The sequence below is a fragment of the Apium graveolens genome, chromosome 8 (genome assembly GCF_009905375.1).
Source record: "Apium graveolens cultivar Ventura chromosome 8, ASM990537v1, whole genome shotgun sequence".
Lineage (NCBI taxonomy): Eukaryota > Viridiplantae > Streptophyta > Magnoliopsida > Apiales > Apiaceae > Apium > Apium graveolens.
The window spans coordinates 174,055,384-174,082,425 of record NC_133654.1 but is presented as its reverse complement, the minus strand read 5'-3'; the positions used below and the strand labels follow the sequence as shown (position 1 = coordinate 174,082,425).

At 39.8% G+C, this 27,042-nt stretch overlaps 1 non-coding gene across 1 annotated transcript; it reads right to left on the bottom strand.

The window, feature by feature from the left end:
• Positions 1-3,898: 3,898 nt before the first annotated feature.
• Positions 3,899-4,005, bottom strand: LOC141682064 (small nucleolar RNA R71). Its single transcript, XR_012559468.1, has one exon. It is a non-coding gene; the product is annotated as a small nucleolar RNA R71 (small nucleolar RNA).
• Positions 4,006-27,042: the final 23,037 nt, after the last annotated feature.

Genomic DNA, 27,042 nt, shown 5'->3' with positions numbered 1-27,042 from the left:
CTGGAGGAGGAGACTGACTTCCCTGCCCCCATAGCTGATGATATTGAGATGCCCCAGGGCGATGGCGTAGACTGGACAGACATAGAGATGTACCCTCTCCTGACCGTTCACCCTCCTACACCTCACCCAGGGTTGCCGAGCCCTTTTCCCTACACTGATAAGGACGAGGATGATGAGATGGATGCACAGACCTATGAGGTTCATGACATATCCTCTAGTGACCCAGACTCACTTTTACCACTCCCAACAACCATACATGTAACAGTACATGACTAGATAGTGGCTCAGCTTAACACTGAGATCACCGTGACATCTGCCCGCATTGTGGAGCTTCGACAGGCGCTGACTGTCGAGAGAGCCATAAGCCTGGATACCCAGGGGACTTTAGAGCTGCTTCCCCGTCTATAGCTCGCAAGGAGATTGATGGGATTGAGCTCCGTACCTGAGTACAGATGAGGATGACAGTGATGGGAGGATATATCCCAGTAGTTGATGCAAATCTGATATTGGCAGGAGCGATGAGGAGGGTTGGAGACCTCACGCGCAGTGACAGTGACTGAGAGGCGAGTGACTACTTATGGACCTTGTAAAGGGCTGGGTGACTTGTCACCAATTCTGATAGGATAGCTAGTAGTAGATAGCAATCCTATCCCTTCAGGGTACCCGATGTATGTATTTATATTTCAGTATTCAGGATCATGTAGTTGATGTATTATATCCAGGACCATGTATGGACTCAGATGGTCATTTTGTCCCCAAGGTATATTCTGGGAGACCCTATGATATATATCTAGCAGTTATTAAGGAATTGATTACCATTTTATTGAACTTGATAAAAACATGCTAGATAATTAATAACATGCTTACCTACGAATAAATTACTTCAAATGTAAAAATTTTCATCTGTATTGACATATCTTTATTATCAGAACAATGTCACCCCGTTGAAGGGGAACCAGGGCACGACCCACAGAATCTGTCAACCAACAACGAAATGGACCTGACCACATAGTGAATGAGGAAAGTGAAGAAGACCTAGACTATAATAAGTATGATGTAGAAGAGTATGTAGAAGAAGAAGCTGATGATACCCATCAGGGAGGGAATCCCATGAACGAATTTATGGAACTCTTAAGGGCCAATCTGAACCAACAGCCTGTTCCACCACAGTCGGATATTATCCAATAGAATACCACCACTGCCTTCAGGGCATTCAAATCCTTTAGACCCCCAGAGTTTCTAGGATCTTCCGACCCCGTTGAGGCACGAGTCTGGCTCAAGGAAATAGAAAAGTCCTTTAAAATACTAGGTGTTGAAGAATGACACAAGACCATTTTCGCCTCTTACATGCTGAAGGGGAAAGCTAACTACTGGTGGGAGTCCAAACGAAACCTCGAGACTGATGTTGTGATTCCATGAGATAGATTTACCCGATTGTTCTTAGTCAAGTATTTCCCTAGGTTCATGGAGACTCATATGGAGATTAAGTTTCTAGAGCTGAAACATGATAAGATGACTGTGGCGGAGTATGAGGCCAAGTTTTACTGAGTTATCACGATTTGTACCTGAATTTTTTAATACCGAAAGCGCGAAGATTTTAGCTTGTTCTGAAACAGTGGATCCAGAACCGAGTAGCAGTACTAGAACTGACATATTATGCCACCTTAGTACAGAAAGCCTCGATTGTTGAAGCAGGTAGTGAACAAAGTTTGAAGGAAAAGGAAAATAGGAAAAGGAAGATAGGAAGTCAAGGAGCTGGATGAGGAATCGGGAACAGGAGCTTTCCAAATAGGTTTGTTAGGGGATTGGTGTCCCAACCTGCGAGAGACCCCGGATTTAGAAAGGCCCCAAGTGAGAGCATTGGCCAGGGCGGTGGACCATTGATAAGTGGATTTTATATCCACTTGGAATGCTTTATTACAAGCTTAAATTGGTGTTTTGGACTCAAGTTGTTGGTATTTTGATGTGTTTTTGTGTTAATGCATTTCAGGTATCAGTTAAATGAAGAAAAGAGATTTTAAAGGAAATATGATGAAAAGTGATCAGAATTGGAAGCCTAGGCCATTGTCAAGTTGTAGAGAATCTCAATAGCTTCGCGTGGGCAGTTGAATCGCCTAATTCTGACGAGTAGAACTCAAGTTATGGTCAAAACAAGATTCATCAGAATATTTTTCCAGTCAGTAGCTGAGCGCCCGCTCAGCAGAGCTGAGCGCCCACTCAGAGAGCTGAGCGCCTGCTCAGGAGAGCTGAGCGGACGCTCAGGGTGCGGCTGGTTTTTGATTTCGCTGAAAAAGCATTTTTTGAGTAGAATTTGACGATTTTAAGGGTCCAGGTCCACTAGGGGCATATATATACTTAAAAAAGGGTTTTCATCATCCGGGAAGATTGGGATACCAAGGAGAAGACCTAGAAGCACAGAACAACTCCAAAAAAGAAGATCTTGTTTTCAACTTGTGATTCTTTGAATTAGTTGTAACTTTGGATGCTCGTTTTCGTTCTTGTTGAACCTAGATCTCGTTTATTCGTACTTTGATTATTATTTAGTTTATTAAGACCTTGTTTATACCATGCTTTCATTGGAACCCATGGTGACGATGAGTTCGATTATGGGCTAATCGTTGTCATGGAATTCTAGCGGATTTACTTATGGATTTCAATAATTAATTATTTCGATATCTTGGTGTGTGGTGATTGATTGATATCCTAGTATTGGTTGTGCTTATTCGTCTTATGTGCGTAGCTAACATATAAGATAACGTGTTAATCTCTATTGAAGTGACAGTGAATATAGAGGTTTAGAACTTGCCATGCTAGCATAGGTTCATGTATGTGTATGCATGATTCGTAGGTAACTCTAACCGTTTTACTTGCCCTATATAATCAAGATAGATAACTTGTGCTTAAACTGTTATGTTGTCAAATTCTATAGACATATAGGGTCTCAATATAATTGGTGCCTATTCATCTTCTATCTCTTTTGTGGATGTCTGGTAGAATGGTACTCGTGTAATGAAAGTTGGCGTTTATCAGTTTCGTGTTATCTGATTAGTGTCATCACCATCACATGCTAAGGTTAAGAACAATAAGGCTATTGAATGAAGTATTTAATGAAGTTAGGATCCCATGTTTGTCATATATAGTAATTCAACCTCAATTCTCTTAGTTAATGTTATTTAATATAATCTCTTAGTTTAATAAAAACCCAATTTGTTATTTGTCTTAGCATTGAGCGATAACCATACATTGTTGCATAGGTGCATAAATTGAACTTAACCTAAACCAGTCTCTATGGGAACGAATCTGATTTATATCTTATACTACTTGCGAACGCGTATACTTGTGTGAATATTAGCGTGTGTTTTCGCCCTAACAAGTTTTTGGCGCCGCTGCCGGGGACTCAGTGTTAATTTTTAGTTTATGTGCTTGTCATCAGTGGTCGTTAAAGTTCACTGACTCGGATTCTTTTACTTTCACGGTTTATTTGTTTGTGTTTCAGGTACTCATTACGATGGGAGATCCAGCAGCACGAACGAAAGCCTTGATGGATTTTTCTCAACCCAAGATTAATGACATTCAATCTAGCATTGTCCGCCCAGCTATCACAGCTAATACCTTTGAGATCAAGCCTGGCATAATTCAATGGGTACAGACTTCAGTCCAGTTTGGGGGTTCTCCAACGGAAGATCCCAATACACACATTAGGGATTTCATTGAAATATGCGACACCTACAAGTTCAACGGTGTTTCTGAAGATGCTGTGAAGCTGAGACTGTTCCCATTCTCTCTGAAGGACAAGGCTAAGAGCTGGTTACACTCTCTACCAGCTGGTTCGATTACTACTTGGGAAGATCTTGCTCAGAAGTTTCTTACTAAATTCTTCCCTATGGCGAAAACAGCTGCACTCAGGAATTCTATTACTCAATTTGCGCAGCAAACGGGAGAATCGCTAAGTGAAGCTTGGGAGCGCTACAAGGAGATGCTTAGGAAGTGTCCTCATCATGGAATTCCTGATTAGATGATCATCACTTGTTTTTACAATGGGCTGGGAGCACAGTCCAGACCCATGCTCGATGCAGCATCAGGCGGAGCATTATGGGCAAAGAGCTATAAGGAAGCTTATGATCTAATTGAACTGATGGCTGCTAATGAATATCAGTATCCAACCCAGAGATATCCACAGGGCAAGGTAGCAGGAGTTCTTGAAGTGGATACAGCTACGGCTATCACTGCTCAACTAAAGGCGTTGTCTATGAAGATCGATTCTCTGGCTAACTATGGTGTTAAGCAGATAATTAGTGTTTGTGAGCTGTGGGCAGGTCCGCATGCGACAGAGCAATACGCTATATCTAGCGACTCAGCTCAGTTTGTGAGCAACTTTCAGAGATCGCAACAACCAGTTCCAGACACTTATCATCCTGACAACTGGAATCATCCTAACTTCAGCTGGAGCAACAATCAGAATGTGATGCAACAGCCGTTCCAGCCATTTGGAAATAAGCTGTTCAACTCTCTTGGTTTTCAGCAACAACTCCAACTTCAACAACAAACTCATGATGCAGGTCTATCTTCGAATGAAAAATCTGAATTGGAGGAGTTGAGGCTTATGTGCAAAAACCAGGCTCTTATATGCCAAAGCCAGGCTGTTTCTATCCAGAATCTGGAGAACCAAATAGGGCAAATTGCTAATGCCTTATTGAATCGACCACCAGGAACGGTTCCTAGTGATACAGAAACAAATCCAGGCAAGAGGGAAGTTGAAGAACAGGTGAACGCCATCACCTTAAGGTCTGGAAAGGTCGCAAGCCCCCAAGTTCAGCAAGACGAAGAGCCAGAAAAATCTCAAGATTCAGAAAATGCAGTTGTGGCTGAAGAAGATGTGCAGAAGGAAGTAGTGGTGGAACTAAGGAAGACTACTGTGGAACACACTCCTCCTGAGGGTAATACAGGGGAGAAACAGATTTATCCTCCACCTCCTTTTCCTAAAAGGCTGCAGAAGAAAAAGCTGGATAAATAGTTTGAGAAGTTTCTGGAGGTGTTCAAGAAACTTTATATCAACATACCTTTCGCTGAAGCTCTTGAACAGATGCCTAGCTATGCGAGGTTTATGAAAGGTATTCTCTCTCGGAAAGTGAAGCTCGATGACTTAGAGACCGTTGCTCTAACGGAGGAATGCAGTGCTGTGCTGCAACAGAAGTTGCCTCCGAAGCTTAAAGATCCTGGAAGCTTCACTATTCCTTGCACCATCGGAAACTTATCGTTCGACAAGTGTTTATGTGATTTAGGAGCTAGCATCAATCTGATGCCCTTATCTATCTTCAAGAAGCTTGGTCTGCCTGAGCCGAAACCAACATACATGTCATTGCAACTAGCTGACCGTTCCATCGCTTATCCACGAGGTATAGTGGAGGATGTCTTGGTCAAGGTGGATAAACTCTTCTTCCCTGCTGACTTTGCAATTCTTGATTTCGAGGAAGATAAGAAGATTCCCATTATCTTGGGAAGACCATTCTTGGCTACAGGCCGAACTATGATCAATGTGCAAAAAGGAGAGCTTACGATGAAGGTTCATGATCAGAAGGTCACTTTCAATGTGTTCAAGGAAATAAAATTACCCACATCTAAAGAGGAGTGCTTTAAAGTAGAGCAAATTTAGGTTTTGAATGCACCGCTGTGGAAGAGGAAGTTGGATGTGCCATTCGATTCTCTTGGGTTAGCAGAGCTGAAAATTTCTCAGGATCGTCTCGAGTCGTCTATTGAAGATGCTCCTACACTTGAGCTCAACCCACTACCAAATCACTTGAGTTAATCATTCTTAGGTGCACCCCCCTGACAAGGGGTTGGGATATATCTTTGATGATGTAGAGGGTAGCTGAACGGATCCTCCAGTGCCTATAGAGGGTTCTTCTCATGTGCAGCAGGTAGTTGATAGGACTGGTGTTGGTGACGAGCAGTACAGGCGAGTAATTAGGCGTATGGAGGCCATGCACGACATTCACCGTCATTTTGCTGAAGATTTGACACACGCTTTCGGTACTATTTTCTGAGACACTAGTGGCGAGGTTGATTGGCCACCTGATCCTCCACCCGAAGAGGGTGATCTTTCCGACGACTAGGTATGCCTGAAATCCTTATTATTGCCTTCAATGAGGACATTGAAAATTTTAAGTTTGGGGGTGATAATGTAAGGATTAGTAGTGTGTGTCCATATAGATTCATATAGATTCATGTTGCATGTTTAGTTGTAGTTCATTCATATTTTTGTATGATTGTTCATTTAGGACATATTTGTTTATTTTTATGCAATTTCATATAGTTGCATTTGCATGCATATTTAGCATGATCCCTTAAGATGAACTATGATATTGGATAAGTTGATGTTGATTTGAGTGTGGTGATGAGGAATAGAGGGATGTTTAAGTCTTAATGAATTGATTTGCATGCCAGAAATAAATATTTTCACAAAGTCTTATAGGGTTGCTTTTGATCTAGATCATGATCATACTTGTTTGTTGTTGAGATTTAATCACTTGGTTATATTTAGAATTTGTGATATTCTCGTAATGACATAAAAACACTGATTTTTTTATTTGGAGAAAAACTTGGATTTCATTGCTAGTTATTGTAAGGCTAGGTGTCAAATGGCTAGTAGCCGGTTCATATTTTTATGAGTAGTCTAGGGTTGAATGAGATGGAGCGAAACGCACTCATTCAGAAATTGTTGAAAAAAAAAGAAAAAAAAAAGAAAAAAGAGAAAAAAAAGAAAGAAAAAAAGTATGTGTTTATGCATAATTGATCAAGAGTGAGCTCTTTAATACTCGAGTTATTAAGTTCTAGGGGACTTTGTGCCTAGTGACCTAAGGCTTTTATAGTCTGGGATCCGCTAACCTAACGCTCGCTACATGGGTATTATTGTATAAGTCTTTTGGGACCTCATTCATTGCACGATCAAATAAGCATCTTTGCTATGTGTTCAATAATAGTGTGAATCCTTGTATAACTCTAGTAGAAAGGAGGTGTTGTGAGTCATAATGCGTTTATTGTCTATTCTGTTTATAAACTTTTGATTGTTTCAATGATAGATAAGTTAGGGTTATTGATCTAGTATCGAGAGTATATCTGTTAAGCATCCACACACGCACGTTTCTGGTTTGTGAGTTGGTTTGTGGGATTTATTCGAACTCTGTTTCAAGTTATTGCATTCTTAGAGGCATTGGTTTATTCATTTGGTTATGGTTATTCTGAGGGGATCAATTGCATTATCATTTAGTTGCATTCACATAGTTGCATTCATGCATTAGGTTTGTTTTGTAGTTTTGAGTCTGTTTATGCTTGAGGACAAGCATCGATTCAAGTTTGGGGGTGTGATAAGTGGATTTTATATCCACTTGGAATGGTTTATTACAAGCTTAAATTGGTGTTTTGGACTCAAGTTGTTGGTATTTTGATGTGTTTTTGTGTTAATGCATTTCAGGTATCAGTTAAATGAAGAAAAGAGCTTTTAAAGGAAATATGATGAAAAGTGATCAAAATTGGAAGCCTAGGCCATTGTCAAGTTGTAGAGAATCTCAATAGCTTCGCGTGGGCAGTTGAATCGCCTAATTCTGACGAGTAGAACTCAAGTTATGGTCAAAACAAGATTCATCAGAATATTTTTCCAGTCAGTAGCTGAGCGCCCGCTCAGAGAGCTGAGCGCCCGCTCAGGAGAGCTGAGCGGCCGCTCAGGGCGCGGCTGGTCGCTGATTTCGCTGAAAAAGCCTTTTTTGAGTAGAATTTGACGATTTTAAGGGTCCAGGTCCACTAGGGGCGTATATATACTTAAAAAAAGGGTTTTCATCATCCGGAAAGATTGGGATACCAAGGAGAAGACCTAGAAGCACAGAACAACTCCGAAAAAGAAGATCTTGTTTTCAACTTGTGATTCTTTGAATTAGTTGTAACTTTGGATGCTCGTTTTCGTTCTTGTTGAACCTAGATCTCGTTTATTCGTACTTTGATTATTATTTACTTTATTAAGACCTTGTTTAAACCATGCTTTCATTGGAACCCATGGTGACGATGAGTTCGATTATGGGCTAATCGTTGTCATGGGATTCTAGCGGATTTAATTATGGATTTCAATAATTAATTGTTTCGATATCTTGGTGTATGGTGATTGATTGATATCCTAGTATTGGTTGGGCTTATTCGTCTTATGTGCGTAGCTAACATATAAGATAGCGTGTTAATCTCTATTGAAGCGACAGTGAATATAGAGGTTTAGAACTTGCCATGCTAGCATAGGTTCATGTATGTGTATGCATGATTCGTAGGTAACTCTAACCGTTTTACTTGCCCTATGTAATCAAGATAGATAACTTGTGCTTAAACCGTTATGTTGTCAAATTCTATAGACATATATGGTCTCAATATAATTGGTGCCTATTCAGCTTCTATCTCTTTTGTGGATGTCTGGTAGAATGGTACTCGTGCAATGAAAGTTGGCATTTATCAGTTTCGTGTTATCTGATTAGTGTCATCACCATCACATGCTAAGGTTAAGAACAATAAGGCTATTGAATGAAGTATTTAATGAAGTTAGGATCCCATGTTTGTCATATATAGTAATTCAACCTCAATTCTCTTAGTTAATGTTATTTAATATAATCTCTTAGTTTAATAAAAACCCAATTTGTTATTTGTCTTAGCATTGAGCGATAACCATACATTGTTGCATAGGTGCATAAATTGAACTTAACCTAAACTAGTCTCTGTTGTAACACCCCCAGATCCGGGGTCGGGGATCCGGGTTATCACGGTCTTTCTTTCCACAATATCACTTCACTTAATTAATAATAAATAACCTCATGCTGTGACCCCATACTAACACACACCACAACCCGTTATAGTCTCAGAGATGAAATTGAAATAAGTACAAGTCTTTGAATCCACCATTTAAAAGTTATTACAACCCAAAATGATTACTTGATAAATTTACAGTTAATTGCCATTATCTGCCACAAGTTATAATTATACATAATTTGATTCTCAAAAGTAGATGGTCTGAACTACAATGGATCTACCTCTGCAGCTATAGCAGCTACAACATCATCGGGAAGACGAGGGACGCTTCCCACGCGCTTGCGCTGGGTCTGCTGGAGTCTGGCCATCTCTCCTAACTGTTGTTGTGTGATGAAGAAATAAAGCAAGAGTGAGCCTTACAGCTCGCAAGATAATACATAGTGATAACAATAATATAAGTATCTAAATGGATACTTACTAGAATCTTTATCGTGTGTAAGATAATTACTTACTAGATATAAGTAGAAACAAGGAATGAAGTTACCAATACTTCACCACACTTATATCATTTATAAAGCTACTTGAACTACCACCGTTCAAAGTATTATAAGTTTTAAGAAAAACATCCCATAGATGAGACCACAAGTTAAGACTTGAATAGATTCAATCTTTGAAATATTATTGAATGAAAAAGTTATGAGATACTTTATTTAGTCCCGATATATATATATCCACATATATATATCTCTAAAACATTTCCTGGAACCTCTGTTATGTAAAGTACGAACATAGTTTGAAACATCCAATGAATTTTGGAAAGGAAAAGAATTTTGGCATAAACCAGATATCTTGCTGATCAGGCAAAGATACCAATAAGTAACCTTTTCTACTGTAGATGGATGAATTCCTCACCGGTCATCACCCTGGCCGCATTAGGACCTCGCGCTAGACCGTTACCTGGCCCCTCACGCGTTGATGGACTGCCACCCAGCCACTTACACATTCATAGACCGTACCCCGGCCTGTCGCTTATGCCGACTCAATTAGATGGGCTTACTTCCCGAACGTTGGGCAAGTAATCAATTCATTTACCAAAACTGCAGCCTCGTTGCGAATATAAAATACACCACAGAGCCGGATTCCCCAGGTTTTGAGCGAGTATTTAAATCCCCTTAAAAAGGAAGATCTTAAATATAAAAATGAGTTTTGGGATCCGCTCTGACTTTAAAAATCATTTTGAAGACTCGAAAACACTTTAAAGAGTGTTTGGAGTAAAGCTGATTTAATGAAGTAAATCAGTCCCCAGAATATTTGGAAAATGATTGAATATTATTATTTAAATAATATTCCCATAAAGAATAATCTTTATAAAAATAATTGAAGTAGAAGTATTAAAACTTATACTTGAAACGAGTATTAAATAACCAAAGATATACTTATATGAAAGTATTATCTTTATTTGAATAATCGAAAATAAGTTTGATTATTAACACCTTATTCTTTAATAAAATAAAGAATATATTTCAGCAAATAATCGGAGTCATAGATCCTCAAATGAATATTCAAATAATATTCATTAAATAATATAAACTGAGGCATAATCCCTCGAATGAATATTCAAATAATATTCAATAAATAATATAAAAGAGTCAGAAGCCCTCGAATGAATATTCAAATAATATTCAGATAAAATAAAGCTAAAGTTATCGAATAAACCTTATTCGATTAATAGTTTGGAAAACTATAACCATATATATATATATAAATATATATATATATATATATATCCATATCCATATATACAAGATTACTCGGGATCCTCGACTCCCGGTTTTTAGAAAATATTTTCACCTTTTGGGTCCCTATACTAAGGGTATATGCAAGTTACCGCTATTCTCTAGCATAGGTATTATCAACTGAACCAACAGATATATATTTCAAGAATATGAAACAGGCATGCATATATACCATATCACATGCTACAATATATCGCAAGAATTTGCTAAATAACCAATATGCATTTATCGCAAGATCATGCATATACAAATGTATACATCACAACAACAGTATAACGGATAGAATACTTGCCTGAGCGACTTGGGGGTGAGAAAGGCTCGGGACGAGTCTGATAACCTATAAACAACAAGTAAGTTGGAATTAAACCAAAAACACTTGTAAATCTATACTTTAACTAACTTAGACTCTAACGCTTGTTTTGCGCTCACTGATTTGCTTAAGTCACTCGGGTACCCGCGGCTCCACCATTTTTAATAATTTAACCTTTACGAGTTTTAAAGCGATTCCTTTGCGAGTGTCTTACCAACTGCCTAACACACTTACCATCAGTGTTTCATACATTAATTAACCCTTTTTGGTCTTTAACCTATGTTTCAAAGTAAGGCGAGGGAAAAAGTTTCGTTCGCGAAACGCCGTTACTTGAAACGGTCGTTTCTCCTAAACCGTGCATCGGAATCGAACGAACTACATATCAAAACGAAGCTCGTAACATGAGCTATCTAAACATGGCAGTGGTCATAATCTAGCAGGGGGTTCTCGGGTCGTAATGCTATGCACAAAAACAGTCCAAAGAAAATCGGACGTTACGACGGCTATGTTTACGCGATTTCCCAATTTTAACCATTCAAAACCAACCACAAACCAACCTCAAATCCAACATACAACCAACATCCATCCTCATCACATCATAACAACCCCAACCAATTCAATTTAATCATTTATACTTATGCCTAAGCTTAATTTAACCATACTTAAGTTCTTTTAATCAAAACCACAACATTTACCATTCCATTTTACTACCATTCCAAATCCCAAACTCTAAATCACAACAACAAGCTACAATATCATCCTACTAATCAAAATCATCTTATAATACATAGGGATCTAGGGTTTGGAGATGGTATACCTTCCTTGAAGTGGTGGGATGAGCTAGGAAGCCTTAAGAAGCTTTGAGAAGTCTTAGGAAAGCTTGGATCTTCAAGAAAAACAAGAAAACTTCGAGTTAAAAAACTTGAAAACACTATTCATAGTCTTCTTCTTTGATTAAATGAAGAAGATTGAGAAGGAATTAATGGCTTAAACTCATGATATAGTCCTAACTAAGCATGAAGATGATTAGGGAATTATCTTACCAATTTAGGAAGCTTGGATCTTGAGTTTTGAATTGTTCTTGCCTTATGAATAGTAAAAAGCCGAGAGCTTCAAGAACAAAGCCTTGGTTGCTTTTTGATTTTTGATGAAAATGATTTTTGCTTGGCTTGGTTGCTTGGTTTTTGTGCTTGCTTTAGTCAATTACCTTTTTGCCCTTGAATTTGTGTGGTTACAAAGCCACCACACCTCCTTCCTTCGCATGTCATGCCTATGTCATCCTCATGATGTCATCCTCCCTTCCTTGTCCTCTTTCTATTGGTTGGATGACATCATTCCCACTAATCCCTTTGATTAACTTCCTAATCGTTTGCCTAATGACCGCTGATCTGTTATACGGTTCGCTTAACTTTCGTTCTCGTTTATCGTTTGAAGGATCATACCCGGGATCTTATTACTTAGGTTCCCTTAACCTTTCTCAATACATTATATTCCTTTTTATGATCCTCTATTATAATCCTTTAATTTAAATCCTTTTTATCCTGTTACCTTATACTCAATTCTCTCCGTATCTTGTGGATTTCCGGGAAAAACCAAAGTGTTCGGAATTGGATTCTGACGATCTTTACATACACTTATATACTACATAGAGTACTAATAATATCCCAGAATATCCATAACAGAACCCCTACATAGTGTGGCGTGAAAAGTTTCTTCATTCAGCTAAAACACTATTCACAAGGGTTACAAAAAGTTGAAAAATTTTGGGGTTATTACAGTCTCCCCCCTTAAAAGGATTCCGTCCCGGAATCAAACAGAAAACAAATGGGGGTACTTTTCTAGCACTGTGCTCTCTAGTTCCCAAGTTGATTCTTCCACATTATGATTCTGCCATAGTACTCTGACTAGCTTGATCACTTTGTTCCGAAGCACCTGCTCCTTCTTATCCATAATCCTTACTGGCTTCTCCACGTAAGTTAGATCTGGCTGCATATCCACCTGCTCGTACTCCACTATGTGCCTGACATCCCGATGATACCTCCTTAGCATTGACACATGGAACACATTATGAACTTGTTGCAAATTAGGGGGTAGGGCTAGCTCGTAAGCTAACTTTCCAATCCGTCTTAATATCTCAAAAGGTCCAATGTATCTTGGGCTTAGTTTTCCTTTCTTTCCGAACCTCATTAATCCCTTCCAAGGGGATACTTTCAGTAGTACTAAGTCCCCTACTTCATATTCCTTGTCCTTTCGGGCTAGGTCTGCATATTTCTTTTGTCTGTCTTGGGCTGCTACAAGTCGCCCTCTGATAAGATCCACTATATCTTTGGTCCTTTGGACCACTTCGGGTCCGAGCATCTTCCGCTCTCCTACTTCATCCCAGTATAAGGGAGATCGACACCTTCTTCCGTACAGGGCCTCATAAGGCGGCATTCCGATGCTAGCATGAAAGCTATTGTTATAAGAAAACTCGATCAACGGCAAGTGATCATCCCAACTTCCTTTAAGGTCTATTGCACAGACTCTCAACATATCCTCTAGTGTCTGGATGGTCCTTTCACTCTGTCCATCCGTTTGGGGATGGTACGCGGTACTCATATTTAACTTGGTCCCCGCACACTCCTGAAAGCTCCTCCAAAATCTGGAGTTGAACCTAGGGTCTCGGTCTAAGACAATGGACGCTGGGACTCCATGTCGCGTCACTATTTCCTTAAGGTAAATGTCCACCAGTCTATCGACTGTGTATCTCTCATTGATAGGAATGAAATGAGCTGACTTTGTCAGTCGGTCTATAATTACCCAAATGGCGTCGTGATTGGCTTTCGTCCTTGGCAAGCCTACAACAAAATCCATCGCTATCTGTTCCAATTTCCATTCGGGAATCTCTAGGGGTCGCAAAAGTCCACTGGGTCTCTGGTGCTCTGCCTTTACTCTTTGGCAAGTCAAACACTTGTTTACCCATTCTGCTACGTCCCTCTTCATGTTGGGCCACCAGTAATATTCCTTCAAATCCCTATACATCTTGGTACTTCCTGGGTGAATGGAATACCTTGAACTATGGCTTTCATCCAAAATCTCATCTTTAAGTTCTTGAACATTCGGAACCCAAATTCGGTAGGAGTACCTCATTATCCCTTTATCATCTTTCTCAGTATGGATCTCCTCTCCAGTCATTGACTCTCTGCCTTCATTCATTATTTTCTCCTGGCACAATCTGATCTTTTCCAATAACTCTGGCTGCATTGAGATCTCAAAAAGCTTTTCAGTTCCGGTTCCGGTTACCTTTACTTCTATTTCCATTCTCTCAAAATCTCTCATTAATTCTTCCGAAGTCGTTATCATTCTGAGTCTTTCCTTTCTACTAAGGGCATCAGCCACCACATTGGCTTTCCCTGGATGATAGAGAATCTCGCAATCATAGTCCTTGATTAGTTCTAACCATCTCCTCTGGCGCATGTTGAGCTCTTTCTGCGTAAATATGTACTTGAGGCTCTTATGGTCTGTGAAAATCTCGCACTTCTCTCCATACAAGTAGTGCCTCCAAATTTTTAAAGCAAATACTATTGCCGCGAGCTCAAGGTCATGAGTAGGATATCTAACCTCGTATTCCTTCAGTTGTCTCGACGCATACGCAATAACTCTACCGTGCTGCATAAGTACACATCCTAATCCTTTGTGCGACGCATCACTATATATCACAAAATCTCCTTTTCCGTCCGGCAACGCCAATACCGGAGCCGTTATCAACCTTTTCTTTAATTTCTGAAAACTGTTCTCGCATTTCTCCGTCCATTCAAACTTCTCTGTCTTACGAGTAAGTCGTGTCAAAGGGGCTGCGATCTTCGCAAAGTCCTGTACAAATCTTCGATAGTAGCCGGCCAATCCTATGAAACTCCTTACCTCTGTGGGTGTGGTTGGCCTTTCCCAATTTGAGACCGCCTCTATCTTGGAGGGGTCGACCAATACTCCTTCTTTATTGATCACATGTCCTAAAAACTGTACTTCATTCCGCCAGAATTCACACTTCGAGAATTTGGCATATAACTGTTCCTCTCTGAGTATTCCTAGAGCTATCCTCAAATGCTCTGCATGTTCTGCCTCAGTCCTTGAGTAGATCAAAATATCATCGATAAAAACTATCACACACTTGTCCAAGTACTTCTTAAATACTCTATTCATTAAATCCATGAAAGCCGCTGGGGCGTTGGTTAATCCAAAGGACATTACCAAGAACTCATAATGCCCATACCTGGTACGGAACGCTGTCTTGGAAATATCTTCGGGTTTAATCTTTAGTTGGTGATATCCAGTTCTCAGGTCGATCTTGGAAAAATAAACAGCATCCTTTAGCTGGTCGAACAGATCGTCTATTCTAGGTAATGGGTACCTGTTCTTTATGGTTAGCTTGTTCAACTCTCGATAGTCTATGCACAACCTCATGCTCCCATCTTTCTTCTTAATAAATAAAACTGGTGCTCCCCACGGAGACACACTGGGTCTTATCATACCCTTATCCAAGAGTTCCTGCAATTGGATAGCTAATTCCTTCATTTCTAACGGGGCTAACCGGTAAGGTGCTTTTGAAACTGGCGCCGTCCCTGGGGCCAACTCAATAGCAAATTCAATCACTCTATCGGGTGGTAATCCCGGAAGGTCTTGTGGGAATACATCTTCAAATTCGTTGACTACTGGAATATCTTGTAAGTTGGGCACCTCCTTCTGCGTGTCCACCACATAGGCTAGGTAAGCCTCACTTCCTTTTCGTAGCATCCTTTTGGCCTGGGCCATAGTAAAAAATTTCTGCGTCTGCCTCTTTCCTCTAAATATAACTTCTTTCTTCCCGGGGATATTTAACTTAACTTTCTTCCCTTTACAGTCTATCTGAGCATCGTTGCTAGATAGCCAGTCCATTCCCAAAATCACATCAAACTCCCCTAATTTAAAAGGAATCAGATCAACGCTGAAAGATTGCTCCCCTATGCCTATCTCACAGGCGGGGTGAATCTGGTTAACAGGAATAATTTCATGATTGGCTATTTCTACTTGTAAGGGTTCTATCAAGGGTTCAGCCTTAAGTCTTAACTTACGCGCAAGGTCCTTTGATATAAAAGATTTAGTTGCTCCCGAATCAAATAAAACATTTGCACTGACTGAATTTAGAGAAAGGGTACCTGCCATCACATCTGAATCTTTCATAGCATCCTGGACTGTCATGTTGAAAGTCCTCGCAGTAGGTGGCTTATTAGAAGCAGCCCTGCTTGCTCCCGAAGCTGCTGGTTTGTTCATTGGGCATTCCTTCTTCCAATGACCCGGGCGTCCACACCGATGACAATTGGTGGTTGGAACGATGGCAGGGGCTGACGAAGGGCATTTATTTGAGTAGTGGCCTTCCCGACCGCACTTAAAACAGGTTACTGGCCTTTCTTTACACTCCCCAGTGTGATTCCTTCCACATATGTTACAGGCTGGCAATGGGGGTCGAGACTGGTTGGAATAGGACATTCTTGACTTCTGGCCGCCCTGGCTCACACTCACACTCATTGGCCGCTTAAACCCAGTGTTCCTTCCTGGTAGGGACACTGCTCCTCGATTAAATCTAGTTGGGAAGCTCCTTCCTGCGGAACCTCCACCCATGCTCATACTTTTCCTCTTTATTCCTTTCTTCTCTCTTTCCTTCTGCATCTGTTCACTTCCAACTTCTACAATCGTTGCCTTTTGCACCAGAGTGGCATAGTCCGTAAGCTCAAGGATTGCCACCCTATTCTGAATCCACGGTTTCAGTCCCTGCTGAAACCTCCTAGCTTTCTTTTCCTCGGTGCTCACAAACTCCGGCACAAACCTTGATAACTCAGTAAATTTCGCCTCGTACTCTGCTACAGACAAGTTATTCTGCTTTAGCTCCAAGAACTTGAGCTCCATCTGGTTTTCCATAAACCTCGGGAAATACTTTCCCAGAAACAACTGATTAAATCTCTCCCAGGTTATAATAACATCTGTCTCCATGTTTTTCTTGGCCTCCCACCAGTAGTTAGCTTCTCCTTTCAGAAGGTAGGTAGCAAATACAGTCTTCTGTGCCTCCTCGGTACTCAAAATCTCAAAAGATTTCTCCATTTCCTTTAACCATGCTCTTGCCTCAACTGGGTCGGCTGATCCGTGGAACTCAGGGGGCTTAAGGGACTTAAAAGCCCTGAAAGAGTTTGCCACTGCATTGTTACTTCCTTGAGGGGGTGGGTTGGGTTGACGTTCCAAATTCTGCCTTAGGAGTTGCATGAACTGGCCCATGGGATCCATGCCTGGGTTTGGTACTGGTTGCTCAACCTCGGTTTCTCCTTCTTCAGCCTCTATCTCAAATCCCTCAATATCATATGTTTCCTCTTCCTCTTCATACTGGGAGTCATCCTGTTCCACATAATCCTCATCTTCCTCTTCACTGTGTTCTTGGTTTCTATTGTCCTGATTATGGCTTCCCTGGTCCTCAGATCCAGGGTTCGCCCTAGTTCCAATCTTTCTTGGCGGCATGATTCTGATAATAATAAAAACAATTATTGGGAAAATTCAACGTTAGGTATCATATACAACATTGTGCCTTGCACAGCTCTTATAATGGGGAGAACGTATATCGCAATTCTATTATTTTAAGAAAGTTCTAATACGAAGTGCAGTAATAATAATGATAAAACAGTGATCCCGTCACTATGGAACTGAACCGAAAGGAAACAAATATATACATAATGCGAGAAATACATAGTTTGATCTGGTCAAAAGTACAACAGTGCTACAGTCATCTATCCTAAAAGTGATACACAAGAGTCTATTTGTCTAGTCAGAAAAAGGGATGCTATATACAAGTCAACTATCCCGGAAAATTGGCTCTTATGAAGGCCTCGGCTAACTAGACAACTAGACTATTCCATCATCAATCCTGAATCACACACCAGAGCGGGTCAGCTCCCAAACCCTTTCCATCGCACGACGGAAGATATAGTCGGCCTGCCGCCTGGAGATCCTACCATGCCTGTCCCCCTGGAGAGATCTGAGTCTCGCTCGGGACGTGAGCTCTATCCCCGTAAGCTCCCTCCTCAAGGATCGGGGTATAGAAGCCCTAGTCTCATAAGCTCGGGTACGCCTACCCGCCCTCTCTGCATCCAACTCCCTCCTGGCCTCATCTAGTCGGCCCTCGGCAACAGCCACTCGGGTCCTCAATACATCCTGAACATATCCATGAGCTAACGAAGACTGCCTGTGGGCAGGGTCAAGAGGTGGTGAATCCGGAGCCGCTGAGGGTGCCTCCTCGGTCTGCCTAGGCTCGGAAGTATGGGTCTCTGAGCTGTCATCATCGGGAATCCAGGATAGTGGTGGAGGGGTAGGAGCTCTGACCACCGGAAGTGTGGGTAAAGGGATACCAGCATACACTACCATAGGTCCAACACGCTCCTCAGCTACTGGGACCTCATCCGGGTCCTCCTCATCTGGAATAGCAATAACCTCTGTCTCTGACTCCTCTGAGGGGTCCTCCTCATCTGAAATAGCAATGACCTCCGTCTCAGGCTCCTCTGAGGGGTCCTCCTCATCCTCCTCCATCTCAGGCTCCTCCTGATCCTCAACATCTAGCAATGCCTCATCGTGCTCACGCTCGAACATCTCAGGGTCCTCTATCTCAGGCGCCTACACATTAAACGAGCTAAGTTACTATCATGATACTTATAAGGGTTCCCGTAAGGGTTTTAACTGTCAGCACTACTTTAAGTAGTCTGACCATGAACTTGGCAAGAGTTCTTATTATCTTTGTGAGTTTGTTATTATATCGACGCATCATCTCTGAGGTTTATAACGCTTAGCTCTGATACCATTTCTGTAACACCCCCAGATCCGGGGTCGGGGATCCGGGTTGTCACGGTCTTTCTTTCCACAATATCACTTCACTTAATTAATAATAAATAACCTCATGCTGTGACCCCATACTAACACACACCACAACCCGTTATAGTCTCAGAGATGAAATTGAAATAAGTACAAGTCTTTGAATCCACCATTTAAAAGTTATTACAACCCAAAATGATTACTTGATAAATTTACAGTTAATTGCCATTATCTGCCACAAGTTATAATTATACATAATTTGATTCTCAAAAGTAGATGGTCTGAACTACAATGGATCTACCTCTGCAGCTATAGCAGCTACAACATCATCGGGAAGACGCGGGACGCTTCCCACGCGCTTGCGCTGGGTCTGCTGGAGTCTGGCCATCTCTCCTAACTGTTGTTGTGTGATGAAGAAATAAAGCAAGAGTGAGCCTTACAGCTCGCAAGATAATACATAGTGATAACAATAATATAAGTATCTAAATGGATACTTACTAGAATCTTTATCGTGTGTAAGATAATTACTTACTAGATATAAGTAGAAACAAGGAATGAAGTTACCAATACTTCACCACACTTATATCATTTATAAAGCTACTTGAACTACCACCGTTCAAAGTATTATAAGTTTTAAGAAAAACATCCCATAGATGAGACCACAAGTTAAGACTTGAATAGATTCAATCTTTGAAATATTATTGAATGAAAAAGTTATGAGATACTTTATTTAGTCCCGATATATATATATCCACATATATATATCTCTAAAACATTTCCTGGAACCTCTGTTATGTAAAGTATGAACAGAGTTTGAAACATCCAATGAATTTTGGAAAGGAAAAGAATTTTGGCATAAACCAGATATCTTGCTGATCAGGCAAAGATACCAATAAGTAACCTTTTCTACTGTAGATGGATGAATTCCTCACCGGTCATCACCCTGGCCGCATTAGGACCTCGCGCTAGACCGTTACCCGGCCCCTCACGCGTTGATGGACTGCCACCCAGCCACTTACACATTCATAGACCGTACCCCGGCCTGTCGCTTATGCCGACTCAATTAGATGGGCTTACTTCCCGAACGTTGGGCAAGTAATCAATTCATTTACCAAAACTGCAACCTCGTTGCGAATATAAAATACACCACAGAGCCGGATTCCCCAGGTTTTGAGCGAGTATTTAAATCCCCTTAAAAAGGAAGATCTTAAATATAAAAATGAGTTTTGGGATCCGCTCTGACTTTAAAAATCATTTTGAAGACTCGAAAATACTTTAAAGAGTGTTTGAAGTAAAGCTGATTTAATGAAGTAAATCAGTCCCCATAATATTTGGAAAATGATTGAATATTATTATTTAAATAATATTCCCATAAAGAATAATCTTTATAAAAATAATTGAAGTAGAAGTATTAAAACTTATACTTGAAACGAGTATTAAATAACCAAAGATATACTTATATGAAAGTATTATCTTTATTTGAATAATCGAAAATAAGTTTGATTATTAACACCTTATTCTTTAATAAAATAAAGAATATATTTCAGCAAATAATCGGAGTCATAGATCCTCAAATGAATATTCAAATAATATTCATTAAATAATATAAACTGAGGCATAATCCCTCGAATGAATATTCAAATAATATTCAATAAATAATATAAAAGAGTCAGAAGCCCTCGAATGAATATTCAAATAATATTCAGATAAAATAAAGCTAAAGTTATCGAATAAACCTTATTCGATTAATAGTTTGGAAAACTATAACCATATATATATATATAAATATATATATATATATATATCCATATCCATATATACAAGATTACTCGGGATCCTCGACTCCCGGTTTTTAGAAAATATTTTCACCTTTTGGGTCCCTATACTAAGGGTATATGCAAGTTACCGCTATTCTCTAGCATAGGTATTATCAACTGAACCAACAGATATATATTTCAAGAATATGAAACAGGCATGCATATATACCATATCACATGCTACAATATATCGCAAGAATTTGCTAAATAACCAATATGCATTTATCGCAAGATCATGCATATACAAATGTATACATCACAACAACAGTATAACGGATAGAATACTTGCCTGAGCGACTTGGGGGTGAGAAAGGCTCGGGACGAGTCTGATAACCTATAAACAACAAGTAAGTTGGAATTAAACCAAAATCACTTGTAAATCTATACTTTAACTAACTTAGACTCTAACGCTTGTTTTGCGCTCACTGATTTGCTTAAGTCACTCGGGTACCTGCGGCTCCACCATTTTTAATAATTTAACCTTTACGAGTTTTAAAGAGATTCCTTCGCGAGTGTCTTACCAACTGCCTAACACACTTACCATCAGTGTTTCATACATTAATTAACCCTTTTTGGTCTTTAACCTATGTTTCAAAGTAAGGCGAGGGAAAAAGTTTCGTTCGCGAAACACCGTTACTTGAAACGGTCGTTTCTCCTAAACCGTGCATCGGAATCGAACGAACTACATATCAAAACGAAGCTCATAACATGAGCTATCTAAACATGGCAGTGGTCATAATCTAGCAGGGGGTTCTCGGGTCCTAATGCTATGCACAAAAACAGTCCAAAGAAAATCGGACGTTACGACAGCTATGTTTACGCGATTTCCCAATTTTAACCATTCAAAACCAACCACAAACCAACCTCAAATCCAACATACAACCAACATCCATCCTCATCACATCATAACAACCCCAACCAATTCAATTTAATCATTTATACTTATGCCTAAGCTTAATTTAACCATACTTAAGTTCTTTTAATCAAAACCACAACATTTACCATTCCATTTTACTACCATTCCAAATCCCAAACTCTAAATCACAACAACAAGCTACAATATCATCCTACTAATCAAAATCATCTTATAATACATAGGGATCTAGGGTTTGGAGATGGTATACCTTCCTTGAAGTGGTGGGATGAGCTAGGAAGCCTTAAGAAGCTTTGAGAAGTCTTAGGAAAGCTTGGATCTTCAAGAAAAACAAGAAAACTTCAAGTTAAAAAACTTGAAAACACTATTCATAGTCTTCTTCTTTGATTAAATGAAGAAGATTGAGAAGGAATTAATGGCTTAAACTCATGATATAGTCCTAACTAAGCATGAAGATGATTAGGGAATTATCTTACCAATTTAGGAAGCTTGGATCTTGAGTTTTGAATTGTTCTTGCCTTATGAATAGTAAAAAGCCGAGAGCTTCAAGAACAAAGCCTTGGTTGCTTTTTGATTTTTGATGAAAATGATTTTTGCTTGGCTTGGTTGCTTGGTTTTTGTGCTTGCTTTAGTCAATTACCTTTTTGCCCTTGAATTTGTGTGGTTACAAAGCCACCACACCTCCTTCCTTCCCATGTCATGCCTATGTCATCCTCATGATGTCATCCTCCCTTCCTTGTCCTCTTTCTATTGGTTGGATGACATCATTCCCACTAATCCCTTTGATTAACTTCCTAATCGTTTGCCTAATGACCGCTGATCTGTTATACGGTTCGCTTAACTTTCGTTCTCGTTTATCGTTTGAAGGATCATACCCGGGATCTTATTACTTAGGTTCCCTTAACCTTTCTCAATACATTATATTCCTTTTTATGATCCTCTATTATAATCCTTTAATTTAAATCCTTTTTATCCTGTTACCTTATACTCAATTCTCTCCGTATCTTGTGGATTTCCGGGAAAAACCAAAGTGTTCGGAATTGGATTCTGACGATCTTTACATACACTTATATACTACATAGAGTACTAATAATATCCCAGAATATCCATAACAGAACCCCTACATAGTGTGGCGTGAAAAGTTTCTTCATTCAGCTAAAACACTATTCACAAGGGTTACAAAAAGTTGAAAAATTTTGGGGTTATTACATCTGTTGGAACGAATCTGATTTATATCTTATACTACTTGCGAACGCGTATACTTGCGTGAATATTAGCGTGTGTTTTCGCCCTAACAACCATCTAGGGTAACATTTCATAGCTAACTTCGCCTCCCGATACCAGAATGTCAAACATGCGGAAAGAGACACTTTGGAGTGTGTAACTTAGCAAGAGCCCCTCTGAAATGCTACAAGTGTGACCAAATCGGACACCTCGCCAACACCTGTACCCAACCCAAAGTGACGTGTTACCAGTGTGGGAAAGTAGGGCACATGAAGAAGGATTTCCCGACACTAAGGCCCCCAGCCTCGGGGATGAGCAGAGCTGCATCCAACCGGCCCCCAGCTGCTAGGACTTTCAACATGACCATTCAGGACGCTGTCCGGAACACTGGTGTGATAGCAGGTACCCTTTTGTTAAATTCTGAACGTGCAAATGTTTTATTTGATTTCGGAGTGACCAAGTCTTTTATATCTCAAGATTTTGCTAAAAAGTTAAAACTTAACGCCATACCCTTACGTGAGGTATTACAAGTAGAAATAGCAAATCGAGAAATAATTCCTGTAAATCAAGTACACCCTAAATACAAGTTAAAACTAGAAGGGAAAGTCTTTGAGGTTGACTTAATCCCATTTACGTTAGGAGAATTTGATGCGATCCTAGGAATGGACTGGTTATCCAATAATGGAGTGCATATAGATTGTGAGAGGAATAAAGTAAAGATAAGAGTGCAAAATGGAAAGGAAATACTGTTCAAAGGTCAAAGACAGACCCAGAAATTTCTGACCATGATTCAGACTAAGAGATTGTTAAAGAAAGGTAACGAGGCCTACTTGGCTTATGTGATGGATACTAAGAAAAAAGTCCCCAACATACAGGATATACCTGTAGTAAATGAATTCGAGGATGTGTTTCCAGAGAACTTACTAGGATTGCTACCCGACAGAGAAATAGAGTTCGCTATAGAATTAGCACCAGGGACGGCACCAGTGTCCAAGGCCCCTTATAGGCTAGCCCTAGTTGAAATGAAGGAACTAGCTTCTCAACTGCAAGAATTATTAGATAATGGGATGATAAGACCCAGTGTATCACCATGAGGAGCACCAATACTGTTCGTAAATAAAAAGGATGGTAGTATGAGATTATGCATAGATTACCGAGAATTGAATAAGCTGACTATCAAGAATAGGTACCCTTTCCCTAGGATTAACGACCTATTCGACCGGATAAAGGGTGTTGTGCACTTTTCCAAAATAAATTTGAGAACATGATATCACCAGTTGAAAATCAAACCTGAGAATATACCAAAGACTGCCTTTCGCACTAGGTATGGACATTATGAGTTCTTAGTCATGTCTTTTGGGCTAACCAATGCACCCGCAACCTTTATGGATTTGATAAATAGAGTGTTCAAGAAATACCTAGATATATGTGTGATAGTTTCCTAGATGATATTCTAATCGACTTAAAGACAGGGCAAGAACATGCAGAACATTTGAGGATAGTCTTAGAAATCTTGAGGAATGAGAAATTATATGCCAAGTTCTCGAAGTGCGAATTTTGGTTAAAGGAAGTTCAGTTCTTAGGGCATGTAGTGAGTAACAAAGGAGTTTTAGTCGACCTTGCCAAGATAGAGACGGTATCCAATTGGGAAAGACCGACTACCCCAACCGAGGTTAGGAGTTTTGTGGGTTTAGCAGGATATTACCGGAGATTCGTGCAAGACTTTGCCAAGATAGTCGGCCCATTGACTAGACTTACACGGAAAAATGAAAAGTTCATGTGGACAGAGAAATGTGAGGAAAGCTTTCAGGAACTAAAAAGGAGACTGGTGTCGGCGCCAGTGCTCGCTCTTCCCGATGGAAAAGGAGAGTTTGTGATATACAGCGATGCCTCGCACAAGGGATTAGGATGTGTGCTTATGTATCATGAAAAGGTTACTGCGTATGCCTCTCGATAGTTGAAAGAATATGAGATCAGATACCCAACCCACGATCTAAAATTAGCAGCCATAGTGTTTGCCCTGAAAATTTGGAGGCACTACTTGTACGGTAAAAAATGCGAGATTTACACAGACCATAAGAGCCTCAAGTATATTTTTACTCAGAAAGAATTGAACAAGAGACGGAGGAGATGGTTAGAGCTGATTAAGGACTACGATTGTGAAATTTTGTATCACCCGGGTAAAGCCAATGTGGTGGTTGACGCCCTCAGTAGAAAGGAGAGACTAAAAATGATAATGACATCCGAGCAGTTATTTAAGGAATTTGAGAAGATGGAGATCGATGTGGGAATAACCGGTAATCAGAAGGATTATTCGAGATTAAGCTAGTACCGGAACTGACTAAAAAGATATGAGTGTGTCAGGAAAAGAAGATGAATGAAGAAAGAGAAACATTGACCGGTGAAGAAGTCAGATGCGAAAAAGATGAGAAAGGGATCATGAGGTATGCATCCGGGATTTGGATTCCAAATATGCAAGAACTAAAAGTTGAGCTGCTGAACGAAGGGCACAACTCTAGGTATTCAATCCACCCAGGAAGTACAAAAATGTACCGTGACCTTAAGAAATATTATTGGTGGCCTAACATGAAAAGAGAAGTAGCAGAGTGGGTCAGCAAGTGCTTGACATGCTAGAGAGTGAAGGCTGAACATCAGCGACCGAGTGGACTATTACGGCCCCTGAAAATTCCGTAATGGAAATGGGAGCATATAGCCATGGACTTTGTGACAGGCCTACCAAGGACTAACACCAATCATGATGCCATATGGGTTATCATAGATAGACTAACCAAGTCCGCGCACTTCCTACCAATCAACGGAAGGTACACCATAGAGAAGCTGGTGGATATTTACTTGAAGGAAATTATAGTGAGACACAGAGTTCCTGTTGCTATAGTGTAAGATAGAGACCCAAAGTTTAACTCCCGATTTTGGAGGAGCTTCCAAGAGTGTGTAGGCACCAGACTAAATATGAGTACCGCTTACCACCCTCAGACAGATGGGCAAACCGAAAGGACTATTCAGACCCTAGAGGATATGTTGCAAGTGTGTGCCATTAACTTTGAAGGGAATTGGAATGACCACTTACCCCTGATCGAATTTGCCTACAATAATAGCTATCATGCTAGCATAGAAATGCCTCCGTATGAAGCTCTTTATGGAAGAAGATGTCGCTCTCCCTTATATTGGGATGAGGTTGGAAAACATAAAATAATAGGACCCGAGTTAGTCTAGCAAACCAGAGAGATGGTGGAACTCATTAGAAAGAGACCGGTAGTAACTCAAGACAAATAGAAGAAGTACATTGACCAGGCCAGGAAAGACAGAGAGTATGAGGTAGAAGATGCAGTACTGTTGAAGGTATCTCCATGGAAAGGAGTGATGAGATTTGGAAAGAAAGGGAAACTGAGCCCCGGATTCATAGGACCCTTTGAGATCTTGAGGAGAATAAACCCTCTAGCTTACGAGCTCGCCTTGCCTCCTAATATGTAATAAGTGCTGTAACACCCCCAAATCCGGGGTCAGGATTGGGTGTCACTACACAAATTTAAATAATAAAAACCTGTATATTAAAATAAATATACAAATAACCCCTCATTATTCAGGATCGCTTATAGGTTATAGTATGAAACAAGAATCTAACCTTCTAAAATTTACATTGTCTAAATACAATTCCATTACCTCATTACTACTTTCCTTGTATTGATTACTCTGACACCTCCAAATTTCTTCAGCTGGAATCTCACCACTTTTACTGTCTATTAAAAGCTATTCACTTTGCCCTTCTTTTATACTGAATCCACTCGTTTCATTACTACACGCTATCAGGCTCTACTTCCACAATTTATGTCTGGCTTTGAATGACACGTGGACAAATAGTTCACATATCACATAAACGCATAAGGCACGTATCCCATATTTTATATAACACATAGTCATATAATTCATGTAGCACATAAGTTGAATTGTTAAAAGATAGGTGTCGATACGTTTAGAATTGAAATCGGGTCAAAAAGAGTATTTTATTGATCAATAATCGACTCAGAATGATTCTTAAAACAAATTCCCTTCTTATACAAAAGGATTTAGGTCTCAAAAATATTTTTTATAGAAGCAAAATATTTTTCTGAGTGTAGAGGCGTCCGTTTCGTATTAAACGGACCAACGGTCTATTTAATACGAATTTTTGAACATTTTTCGGAATTAAAACGGGTCTTCGAATCATTTTATAATAAAATAATAGGGTTCAAATACCCGGATCTAACTTCAAAATAATTTTATAATAATTATTTGTGGCTTGGAAATAATTTAAAATAATATTTTAAAGCTCGAAACTGTTTTTCGAAATTTTTAAATCAAAATAAATGATTAAATCCAATTAAA